We start from the raw sequence: 12454 nt of genomic DNA, 5'->3' as shown, positions 1-12454 counted from the left end.
TTTCCCTTCGCCATTAAGGAAAAGGGGCCACGCCATGCGGGCCTATCCCGCGTAGCTGCCTATAAATGCCCTTTCCGATAGCCGTATTGCTCGCCCTTCAGTCAGCCATGTCCCTGCAGAGAAGCTTAGCTAGTAGCTCCCCAGCCATGACTAGCAGCTCCAAAACTTCCACGTATTACACCCGCACCTATGCCGTCAATCACCCTGGCTTTCCACCCCTTCTTGCCGAGATGCTCACCAAAGCCTTTGGCGGTAAGACTAGCCCTGATTACCTGGTGTTCTAATCGACACCCATCCCTCACCTTCATCTCTTTGAGGCAAGAGTGCACATCAACCTAGGTCCTGCAGTAGATGGCCAGCCTTTGGTTTTACAGGGTAGAGCCATGCCTACCTATGATTTAGCCATTCAAGATGCTACTGTGGAGGCTATCCTACACCTCCGAACCAACTTCCCGCATGTAGCAACAAGGCGGGAGTTCTGCTTTTTCCCCACTGTGGCAAAAGCAGTAATGCAGCCTTCTCCCATTAGCCAAGGAGATGACCCCGCAATTGCTCGCCTAGTGCAATACATCACTGCCCAGGGGATGCTGATTTCAAAGATGCTTGCCGAGTTTAGAACCATGGACAATAATGTGGTACGAGTCGTCAAGGAAGCTTACCGTGAGGCTCGTAAGTTCGCATCTCAAGCTGTTTGCCCAACACCATCTGAACCAGTGCTATCCTCTCAACCTGTGTTGTGGCCCTAGCCCAACATCATCACCCTCGACAAGGCTCTTCTCCGGATCCATCAGCAGCATTTTCCTGGAGCAATTTCAGCCCCACATCCCCAACCCATAGAAGTGTCAGGTGATGAAGATGGAGACTAGCTCAGTCTTCATCCTCCAGGAGAGCCCCAGCAAGGCCAGTCTTCTGCATGACCTCAGTCATGCAGTCAGTGGGTTCTGCTAGTAGGTCGGTCTGTCGGTTCATCCCCGATATGAGGATAGAACCATGTATCCTGCAGCGAGTAGTTTCGATTAGCACGTAAAGCGTTTGTGCTTTGATGTATGCTGGTACTGTTGTAACCCGTATGCTGTGGTATTTGCTTGCTTGCTTTTGTTTTTGTGTTTGTTTTTGTTTGTCTCTCTGTCAAACAGAGATGTTTGATAGGGTTGGCAATGTGTGCTAACAAGATTTTAATCAGTAGAGCACATACACTAAAAACAACATTGACTCGTTCTGAGTCTATAATTAAAGGCGTGCTGGTGTAGGTATATGTATACTAGGATTACATATACCCACTAGCATTAAAACACCTTAGGATGAATTGCCTGGTGTGTTTTTCTGTTGCATGTGCTTGCATCTGCCTGTTTGCTTAGATTTTATTGCATATTGCACGCAAACCCGATTCACCCACGAGTACAGTTGAGCAGTACTCGGGGGAATGCAAAGTCACATATCCCTCTCCATCTGTGCACATCCCGTGTGCCAGATTTTCCACACCCAGAACCTCAACGAGGCCATTTTCATCTCGCCATTTCTCGTCCTTGATTCTTTTTCGTGAACCCAATTGTGTTTCTGGAGAAACACTGCCTCTCGATCCATTACATCTACCCAGAGGTTTTCCCCTGAGTGGTTATCTTTTTTTTGTGTGCTGTAACCCTAGGAATCTCGAGGACGAGATTCTTTTAAGGGGGGAGGTTTGTAACAGCTCCAAAATTGGGTTATCAATTTTTGTGCTGTTATTCCTTCCTCGCACTCATTTTCAAAATATTTCCCTGAGTTTTGCTGGATGACTCTGATACTTCTTGTCATTTCCATCCTTTCAAGACTTGCTCATGTCTTTTTCAGTGGGCAAGACCTCAGTTGCATCATCTCAAACCCTCTCAAACCCTATTTCCAATTTTTTTGGAATTTGAATGTAGCCTTTGTGATTACAAAGGAGCTATCATTTTCCTTGATCTGTTGGTCATCCCATCTGTTCCTAGAGACCCTCCTATCCTTTTCAACCTTGGATATACAAAAATATTGCTAAGTCCCATGCAATATTTTTGAATTATGATTTATTCCTTGTCTAGCATTACTGAGGAATAAAATCCAAAGGCATAACTATTCGTCTCTCAAATTCATGTGAATTGGTAGAATTGATATTTATGCCTAATCCAATCTCTGGCAAATATATTGGCCATAATTAAATACGTAAAATTGCCTTTTCCTATTTAATACCAATATTGCCTTTCTGCCATTTCCTAAAGGAACTATTATTTTTATAGCAAATAAAATTCCCACATAAATTGTGGAGCTTGTCCTTTCTATATAATCACTAGTTCGATCCCCATCTCATGTTTCACAGTTCAAAAATTGGGCACATGATCCAATGCAAGTTTCTGCCTTCTCTGAAATTTTTGCAAAGGAAGTGCCTTATTCCTAATTCCTTTTGAGCTGCAATTTTGCAGAGTCATTAACCTTGGTAAATCACCCATGGAGACCAAATATGAGCTCAATCGAATCATCCTAGCTCCCTGTGCAATTTTCCAAAGTTTCTGACCAGATTAAAATTTTGTGAAGGAAGTACCTTCATAGAGTTTCCAAATGGTATGAAACTTTGCAATCCTCTCAAGTATCCCAAATCATTAGCCTCCACCCAAATTCAGATCATTTCATTGATCTATGTGAGCACAGGAGCAATTCTTGTTTTCTGTCCATATTTTCAGGTTGTGAAGCAAGTATATAATATCTTGCTGCATTATGTCTGAAAATATTCCCAAGCCTTATCCTATCCATATAACCTACCTAACCAAGATTTTGGCTCATTTCATGTAGCCAATATTTTCCTAGAGTTTCCCAAGTTTCTGGTCAGGGCTGATGCTTGTGAAGCAAGTACCTATTTGGCAAGCCCATTTGGTATGATCCCTTTGCAGCATCTAAATATGACCAAATCATGAAGGTTTTCCAAGTTATAACTCAATCCAACACTCCTAGTGAGTGCTCCTTCATCATTTGTTTTCTGGACCAGATTTAGCAGTTGCACTGCAACTATGCTAAATATTTATCCTAATGACCTCATGAACCCCAGGATCGTAGTCCTTACTACCTTGAGCTTGCCAGACAAAATATTTACCACGTTATCAAGCTGGAGTAACCACAGCATGTTACAAACACCTTCCTGTTGATTTACTTTGGAGCTTAGTGCAATCCTCTTCTTTGCCCCTCGACCGATATATTTCCTCATTTTGACTAAGGGCACGACAGCTTATCTACTGGACATGGTCTTCCAGGCCAGAAAGCGCCGTTTGCACCAGTGCCTGTGGTGATCACGCTGGCGTCATGTACAGTGCAAGCTCTGGCTTGGTCCGGTCATTGTGCTCATCTCCCTCCTCCTCTTTTCGACCTCCATTCATGTCCTAGAGCTCGCCCGTGATCTACTGCCTCGCCCTGCGTCGCTTCTTCGTCGTCGTGCGCCTTAAATGCGTCGCAAGCGCCATGCCCGTGCCATGCCCAGCCTCTGCCCGCTATTAAAGCTTGATCGGGAGCTCGCTCGTGAGCTCTAGAGCCCTCCCCCGCGCATATATAAGTATCCCATAACCCCTCCTCACCTCAATCATCTCTTCCTCTCCTCATTTGGTCACCAGGATCGCCTCATCTCGCCGGAGTTCGCCTCTGTCCTCCATAGCCGCCTCGGTCTCGGCTTGGTTTCGACCAACCCGAGCCTCCTCTCCTCCTCCCACCACGTCCATTGAGTCCCCCTCGTTCCACTCATCCGCCCCACCCGCTTGCCCCCTCGCCGGAGTGCCTGCTTCGCCGGAAAGCACCACCGCCCGCCCGTCCCGGTCCTCCTCCTGGAGCCGCCTCTCCCCTCCACCCTTATCCTCCCCGGCGGCCGTGATCCCTCTTAACGGTACCCCCTCGCCGTCCCGGTCCCTCCGGTGCCCTCGGCTCGGTCAGAGACGGCCGGAGCTGGCCGGCCCCCTCGCCGCTTCCCTACCCTGCCTCCTGCTCTACCCTGCACGGGAGCACAGGAGCGGGAGGAAGGAGACGAGCTCCCGAGCCCCCTCCCCCTGCTCCTGGGTCCCGCCTGGAAGTGGCTCCAGCCACGGGTCCACGTGGATAAGTGGAGACGGGTTTCCGCCGGGTACGCTTTTCTTTCATGAAAACGTATTTACATTCTACTTCGGCTCAGTAAACATTTTCACTTTCGGTAAACATATTTCTCCTTATGCGTTTTCAGTTTTTCCTCCCAGGGACCCGTTGGTGATGAAAATATACATAGATTGGTCCCTGATCTTCTACACCTCACAACTTTGCGCTCGTAAGTCCGACTGAGGTGATTCCAGCGCTCATGTTTTCTATTCGTCGAGCTCTTTCCGATTTATCATTTTCATAATGTTTTCACATTACCAAAATGACCATTTTGCCCTTGCCCTTAAACAGCCCCCTCCGAGAGAGACTATTTCTGGCAAATCTTTCTGCGATCGTTCCGCACTTCTTCCCGGAGTATTTGTCGACCCCCGGGCAAGCCAACCTCTTATAATGAGACCCGAACTTGCATGTTGACTTTGCTTGCACCTTGTGTGTGTGTAGTTGCAGTTGTTTCTTATCGTTTTTGTTGCAGTCATTTCTTTATGCCTATCATGCATGCTTGTGTTTGCATGATATCTCTTGCCATGCTAATTAGAATGTTGATAATGCCATGTCACTACTCTACTTTATTTTCATGACATTGTTATAAAATGATGATTGTAATACACCATGGATATGTTAGTACTTGATATTGTCATGTTCTTTATGTTGTAGTTGTTCACTTGAGAAGCTCGATATTGTATTAAAGTATTTGTATGATGTATGCTCATTGTTGCCATGTTCATGATGATGAAGAAGGAAATAAAATGACTTAATAACAAACCTCCTCCGTCATCGTTGGGATCGAGTCATAGTGCCGCCAAATCGAACTTTTCCAGTGCATCTACATCTGCCGGTATGGGACGGCCCTAATGCGATCTATTGTCATGCCTCTCGTCGGTGCCTCCAACTAGGGAAGGTATGGGTGCGCGCTACCCTGATCAGGTAGGCGGACATAACCTTGTGTGCCCGTTGTTTAGATTATGGTACTGGGTCCCCGAGTGGGATCATTTATGTTTTGGCCACGACGGTGGTCGTTGTGTCTTTGGTAGACACGGTGCCACCCAGGACTATCCCAGTGGGGAGTCAGTCGGAGTGGCCGGGAGAGTGTCGTGGCAGTAGGTCGGTTTTCTCAGAACGCCATTGGTCCACCCGAATGGGAGTGCGAGGCCATGGGTTCCGTGGTGTGGGTACAGTGCGCTACCTCTGTAGAGTGTTTCTAGAGTCTATCGATAGCACATAGTTCGTAGTAGGTCACACTATTGGGTCTTGCTCAAAATGGAGGATAAACCTGAAATAATTAAGCTGATTAATATGGTAGTGATCACCGGAAAGATCACAGTTTGAGACCAAGTGTTGGTCGTGGTTGTGATCGTCGTAAGGATCATGGTTTGAAGCCAATTATTGGTCGTGGTTGTGATTACCGTAAAGATCACGGTTTGAGGCCAATTATTGGTCATGGTTGTGATCGCCAGAAGGATCACGAGATGTCATCCAAGAGCGATCACCGTTGGTAAGAGAGTCCGAAGTACTCGGTGCACAAGTTTGGTTGCATTGCATGAGTAATATGTTTGCATTTAAAGAACCGTGGCAGAACTGAAGCTGGTTGCATAAAGTTAACATGTTATGTTTGTATTCGATATGACCGGTAGTTTATATTCAACATAGTTTCTTGATGCCATGCCATGTTTTGCTTGATATGTTAAATTATGCCCCGAGGGAGATGATATGCTATTGCCATGATTAGAAGCATGTTTTGATATGTCATGTTATTGCCATGTTAGTAGATGCTAAGATGTTGTTCGTGCTTAGTTGATCTATATCATGCCATGTTTAATAATTGATATGCGATAGATTGTTGCATGCACTTGGCTCTTGCTTTGTCTTCTGCTTGTTTGGATGCTATGTATTTGGTTGTCTTGCAAGTACATTCAATGTAGCGACCTGGCGTGTCATGCCAGTTTTGTAGGTCGTGCCCGAATTGTTCGCTTGTTCCATCGTGCTAGGCCGTAATCTTGCTAGTCCTGTGAGTTGTGGAGCCCAGCTAGAGTGATATGCTGCCAAGACTTCCGCCGCCATTTAAATAGATTTCCGCTGTCATGTAAATAGCCTTAGGGTTATGCCAGAAGATTATATTCATCACTGATGTAATCATATACACGTGTATTTGATGAATATTCTTGTACCTGGAATGCTGTATTATGGACCTGTCGTGTGTCAGGTGTTATCCTGGGCTGACATGTGAGGGCCCCCTGCTCCATGCGGATCGGGGTGCTACATGTGTGCGTAGCAGCGGCTATGCTGGCTTCGATTGCGGGCGATCTTGTGTGGTTCCACCCGCGATGCGTGCGGTGGGGTTTCTGTGCAGCACATCGTAGGGTTTCTGATGGATTCCTCTCGTGTGGCCGAGTTGGTTTGTTCAGTCAGATGCTAGATTCGACGTGAGGTGGTGGTTTGCTCAGTTAGATGCTGTGGCGCGTGCGATTTTCATCTTGCCTGCTTGGAATCCATTTTTGGTTGTATCCACGGATCGGTTGGCAACCGCAGCCTGCTTACTATCTGTAGTGTATAGCTTATGGTCTGGTCCTAGTTACGCCTAGTCTGAAACGTGATGCTCTGATTTTGCTGTCGGTAGGGTTTTGTTGTTAATATGTGACTGTTGGCAGAGGCCATGCTCTCATAACACCACGTTCTATTGATTTGTATCATTTTCATTGGATGACTTCAGATTCTGTGATCTTCCCTGTTTGCAATGTATGCTGCTGGAATTAGTCACAGATGGGAATCTAATCTTGAAGTCAGAGGATGCCATGCTTCCATGGTTTTTAATAATAGTGGGATGTTCTAATTTATATTACTGCAAGTCTAGAAATATTTATCCATGTTTGTGTCTTTTTTTGCAAGCTTGCTTTTAGTTCAGCGATTGCTAGGGCATCCAATATCTGGCCTCCATTGCACGAAAAGGTAATAAGCTGAGAACTCACGAGGAATGTGTTTCTCAGCATAATATTTGCCGGTACCAGTCACTGAAACATCAAGTTTTCCATATTTTCTGGCTCTTTTTGTTAGATCTAATGATGTTTTTGGCTCCCCAATGTTAGTATCCTATGTACAGTTCTTGGTATTTTGAGAAAATCACAAAAAGAACGATGCTCCAAATTGAGCATATTATATAGTTATGCATTCAGTTTTACTTATGAGAATGATGTGCTTTATTATTTTAGTGATATGCATGATCCACCGATAGAAGTGTCTACCATTGCTGCTATAAAGAGTACCATATATAATATTCAACAAATTTATATGTACATTGTGTCTTTCTAACATCTCTGTCAATTTTACAACGGGGTCAAATTCGCCAGTAGTTTATGTTTACATCTTATTGTCATTTCAAACCATTAAAACATTCTTTGAGATACCTAACACTGATGATCCTGTTGTTTAAACAAATATATTTTGTAGAAATTGTTTGAGAGCATCATGTTGTGGTAGAACTTTGTGCTTCATCAGTCATACAAAGAGCATGGGAAAAGCTGGTCAGGTAGTGTCATTACAAATGTGATACTTCCCATGGAGTTCCTCTCCTCTTAACTTCTTAGGATCAAATTGGTTACCTTAACCCAAGTACCTACAAACTCCCCTCTGTTCTACTTTAGACCAACTCTGTTTTTCTGCTAGTCAAATAGACCGTAATACTAGTACCATTGTGTAGCTAGATAGATCATTGTTGGTTCTGATGCTTATTTATTGACACACCAAGTGTTGTTACTGCTGATGATTACTAGTACTATAGCAATAATATATCTTCAACCAAGAGTGAAATTGAAATGACCTGACATTAAAGGGCACAATGTTGGTAGTACATCCTCTATTGCTGATGCCTTCTTGCTTGCTTTCGAATGACCTGGGAATTATTTCTACTTGGTGCACAGCCTTTGCTTGTTGCAATTTGCCTCAAAAGCTTGTATTCATAATCTATAATATGATTTGGTACTGCCTTGGAATTCCTTATCTCCTTTCACTTGTTGTCATGCCTAGGCTGTATCCTTAAGTTGGGTTTTCCCCAATTTCTCGGATTGGTCTGTTTGGTACTACTTGTAATTCATATATACTATGCTGCTGCTATATGCTTTTGTTTCTGCTATTATTACTTAGTGCTCTGCTCCAGGCTCTTTGTGAGTTCCTAGTAGTGGTCTTGGTTCATTGGTTAGTTCTAGAATTTGGGAGTTCCTAGTAGGGAACACATGGACTTGAAGCTGTGGCGGCGGCGATGATGATATCGAGATGCATGGGCTGCGGTGGCAATGATGACGATGACATTGACATCGACATGGGGCTGTGGCGGTGACGACGATGACGACATCCTCATGGTGTTGCCGCGGCAACGACGACGACGACATTAACACCATCAAACACAAGATTGTGGAGGCGCCAATGCAGACGACCTATAGGCATGGCGTATAGTGTGTATATATATGTATTAATTATCTATATCAGATATGTATGATTGACTGTATGCATAAAATGTATGTATTATGAAATGCATGTATGTGAGTACTATGAAATGTATGTCTAAACTGGAATGGGTAGATTTTTATATTTTTTAAAATCCTAATTCGTTAATAGTAGCGTGGGTGTATCATAGATGCACTACTACTATCATCATTTACCAGTAGAGCTGGCAAAAAAAACAAGCGCTATTGCTATCATCATTTACCAGTAATGCTGGACAAAACAAGCGCTACTGCTAAAAAATAGTTGTAGCATCATAACAGTAGCGCGTGTACCGGCACTACTAGTTCCAAAAAACTTGCGCTACTGGTAAGATTTTTCCTAGTAGTGATCGTTGTGTCGTGGTCGTCTCGCCAACTATTGCTTCTACAACTATCGCTACCGCTTAGCGCTAAAGTAAAGCAATTACATGGCGTTTGCATTTCATACAAAGAGACAACCTTAAGGCTCCTGCCAGTTGCCGATAACTTTTACAAAACATGATCATCTCATACAATAACGTATATCACATCATGTCTTGACCATATCACATCACAAGTATGCCCTGCAAAAACAAGTTAGACGTCCTCTACTTTGTTGTTGCAAGTTTTACGTGGCTGCTACGGGCTTCTAGCAAGAACCGTTCTTATCTACAGCACAAAACAACAAGGTGATTTATCAAGTTTGCATTTTTAACCTTCAACAAGGACCGGCCGCAGTCAAATTCGATTCAACTAAAGTTGGAGAAACAGACACCCACCAGCCATCTTTATGCAAAACTAGTTGCATGTCTGTCGGTGGAACTGGTGTCATGAACGTGGTCATGTAAGGTTGGTCTGGGACGCTTCACCCCAACAATATTGCCTAATCAAAATAAGACGTTGGTGGTAAGCAGTATGACTATCACTGCCCACAACTCTTTGTGTTCTACTCGTGCAAATCATCTACGCATAGACTTGGCTCGGATGCCACTGTTGGGAAACATAGCATGCAATTTCAAAAAAATTCCTACGCCCACGCAGGACCTATCTAGGAGATGCATAGCAACGAGAGGGGGAGAGTGTGTCTACGTACCCTCGTAGACCAAAAGCGGAAGTGTTTGACAACGTGGTTGATGTAGTTGAACTTCTTCTCATTCCGACCGATCAAGCACCGAATGTACGGTACCTTCGAGTTCTGGACACGTTCAGCTCGATGATGTCCTTCGAACTCTTGATCCAGCAAAGTGTCAAGGAAGTAGATGAGTTCCGTCAGCATGATGGTGTGGTGACGGTGATCGTGAAGTGATCCACGCAGGACTTCACCTAAGCACTACGAGAATATGACCGAGGGTGTAATCTGTGGAGGGAGGCGCCGCACATGGCTAACGATTGTTGGTGAGTGTTCTAGGCGCCCCTCCCCACGTATATATAGGTGGGAGGGGGAGGGGAACAGCCTTGGGGCGCCCCAAGTAGGAGGAATCCTACTTGGAGACCTAGTCCAATTCGCCCCCCTTACCATATTTTCCGGAGGGGGAGGAAGGAGGAGAGAGGAGGGAAGGAAGGGGGAGGCCGAATCCCTCCTGTTCTTTCTCTCTTCCCCTCTTTCCTTCCTCCTCTGGTTTGGCCCATATGGGGGCCGTAGCAGCCCTTCTGGCTGTTGCGTTTCCCCTCTTGGCCCATTAGGCCCATATCTTTGTCGGGGGGGTGCCCGGAACCCCTTCCGGTGACCCGATATGTACCTGGTACCCTCCAGAACACTTCCATGTCTGAATACTATCGTCCTATATATCAATCTTTACCTATCGACCATTTTGAGACTCCTCGTCATGTTCGTGATCTCATCCTGGACTCCGAACAACATTCAGTCACCAAATCACATAACTCATATAACACAAAATCGTCATCGGACGTTAAGCATGCGGACCCTACGGGTTCGAGAACTATGTAGACATGACCGAGACACCTCTCCGGTCAATAACCAATAGCGGAACCTGGATGCTCATATTGATTACCACATATTCTACGAAGATCTTTAATGGTCAAACCGTTATGACAACATACGTTATTCCATTTGTCATCGGTATGTTACTTGCCCGAGATTCGATCGTCGGTATCTCCATACCTAGTTCAATCTCATTATTGGCAAGTCTCTTTAATCGCTCCATAATGCATCATCCTGCAACTAACTCATTAGTCACTTTGCTTGCAAGGTCTTATGATGTGCATTAGCGAGAGGGCCTAGAGATACCTCTCCGATACTCAGAATGATAAATCCTAATCTCGATCTATGCCACCCAACAAACACCTTCGGAGATACCTATAGAGCATCTTTATAATCACCCAGTTACATTGTGACATTTGATAGCACATAAGGTATTCCTCCGGTATCCGGGAGTTGCATAATCTCATACTCGAAGGAATATGTATTTGACATGAATAAAGCAATAGCAATAAAACTGAACGATCATTATGCTAATCTAATGGATAGGTCTTGTCCATATCACATCATTCTCCTGATGATGTGATCCGGTTCATCAAATGACAACACATTTCCATGGTTAGAAAACTTAACCATCTCTGATTAACGAGCTAGTCTAGTAAAGGCTTACTAGGGACATGGTGTTTTGTCTATGTATCCACACATGTATCAAGTTTCCAGTTAATACAATTCTAGCATGATAATAAAAAATTATCATGAAATAAGGAAATATAAAATAACAACTTTATTATTGCCTCTAGGGAATATTTCCTTCAGATTCATCCAGACATTGGCAAACAATTGCATGAGGTTGATGATGGGCACCACATATCTTGACGCCCACGAGGTGTGTGACTTGTAACTGAAGAAAGGCCCCGCTTCTATCGCCTCATGAGTCAGCGCCACCCATTCCGGTGCTAGTTTCGACGGCGAGATCCACCACCACGTGGTCTCTAGTCACCAGTATACAATGGCCCTCAGCTAAACAACCACAATATTGAAAATATCACATGAGCTACATATTTGTAAGGTGACTCAAAGCTTCTTAAGTATTGGTCACATTTTCTAATCCATCTGATCAATATTCCAACCATATATGGCATAATTGTCTCCACGTATTCAATGATTACAATAACTGAATTATAATTGTAAGAAAATGCAAGTTACTTTCAAGTTGCAAAGCCGAATGGTAAATATGAGTACGCAATGGATGGTTCACCATATGTATTAAGCAACCTAAATTCATGAAATAATTCTTTACCTCTAATAATTCTAGCTAGTCCATTGGTGAGTGCAGTTCCTGACAAGGAGTGCACCATCCTTGAAGAACTACAATGTCTAGCAGATGAAAACATCATTAGGCGTGTTGCACCAATGCAGTAGTATGTCGAGCGTCCGACAACAAAAATAAGGCAGTGTACTGGCTCACCAAATTTGTGGTGTAAAACATAATGGAAATCACATAAGACATGATTTGGAGAAAACAGTCATTTGTCAGTCCAAACTCCAAAAGGGAAAATGCCCTACAAAAGATGTAATATATTATTTCCTAATCCTATAGGCTTGATTGATAATAATATTCCATCAATTTGACAAATTACTCTATGTTGATGAACACTAACGAGGCAGATTGGCATCTCTAAGCAACCCATCGCTCACTAAGCTAAGCTAGGAAGTATCACAACATCTCAACACCTCCAACAAATGGGGTGCAGAGCATTAGGGGAGTTGGCGGCGGGTAGATTTGGCATGAATCCAGCGGTAAACCTACGTGTGCCAGCAGTAGGAAACGACATGAACCAATGCCTTGACTGCATACCACACACCGTGAGAAATGGAGAATCAAACCAGAAAAAAATTCATGAGAGGTGACACGAGCGCAACGTACCAACCATGGCCATCACCG

The sequence above is a fragment of the Triticum dicoccoides genome, chromosome 7B, assembly GCF_002162155.2.
Source record: "Triticum dicoccoides isolate Atlit2015 ecotype Zavitan chromosome 7B, WEW_v2.0, whole genome shotgun sequence".
Classification (NCBI taxonomy): domain Eukaryota; kingdom Viridiplantae; phylum Streptophyta; class Magnoliopsida; order Poales; family Poaceae; genus Triticum; species Triticum dicoccoides.
Note: the sequence above shows the minus strand (reverse complement) of the source record.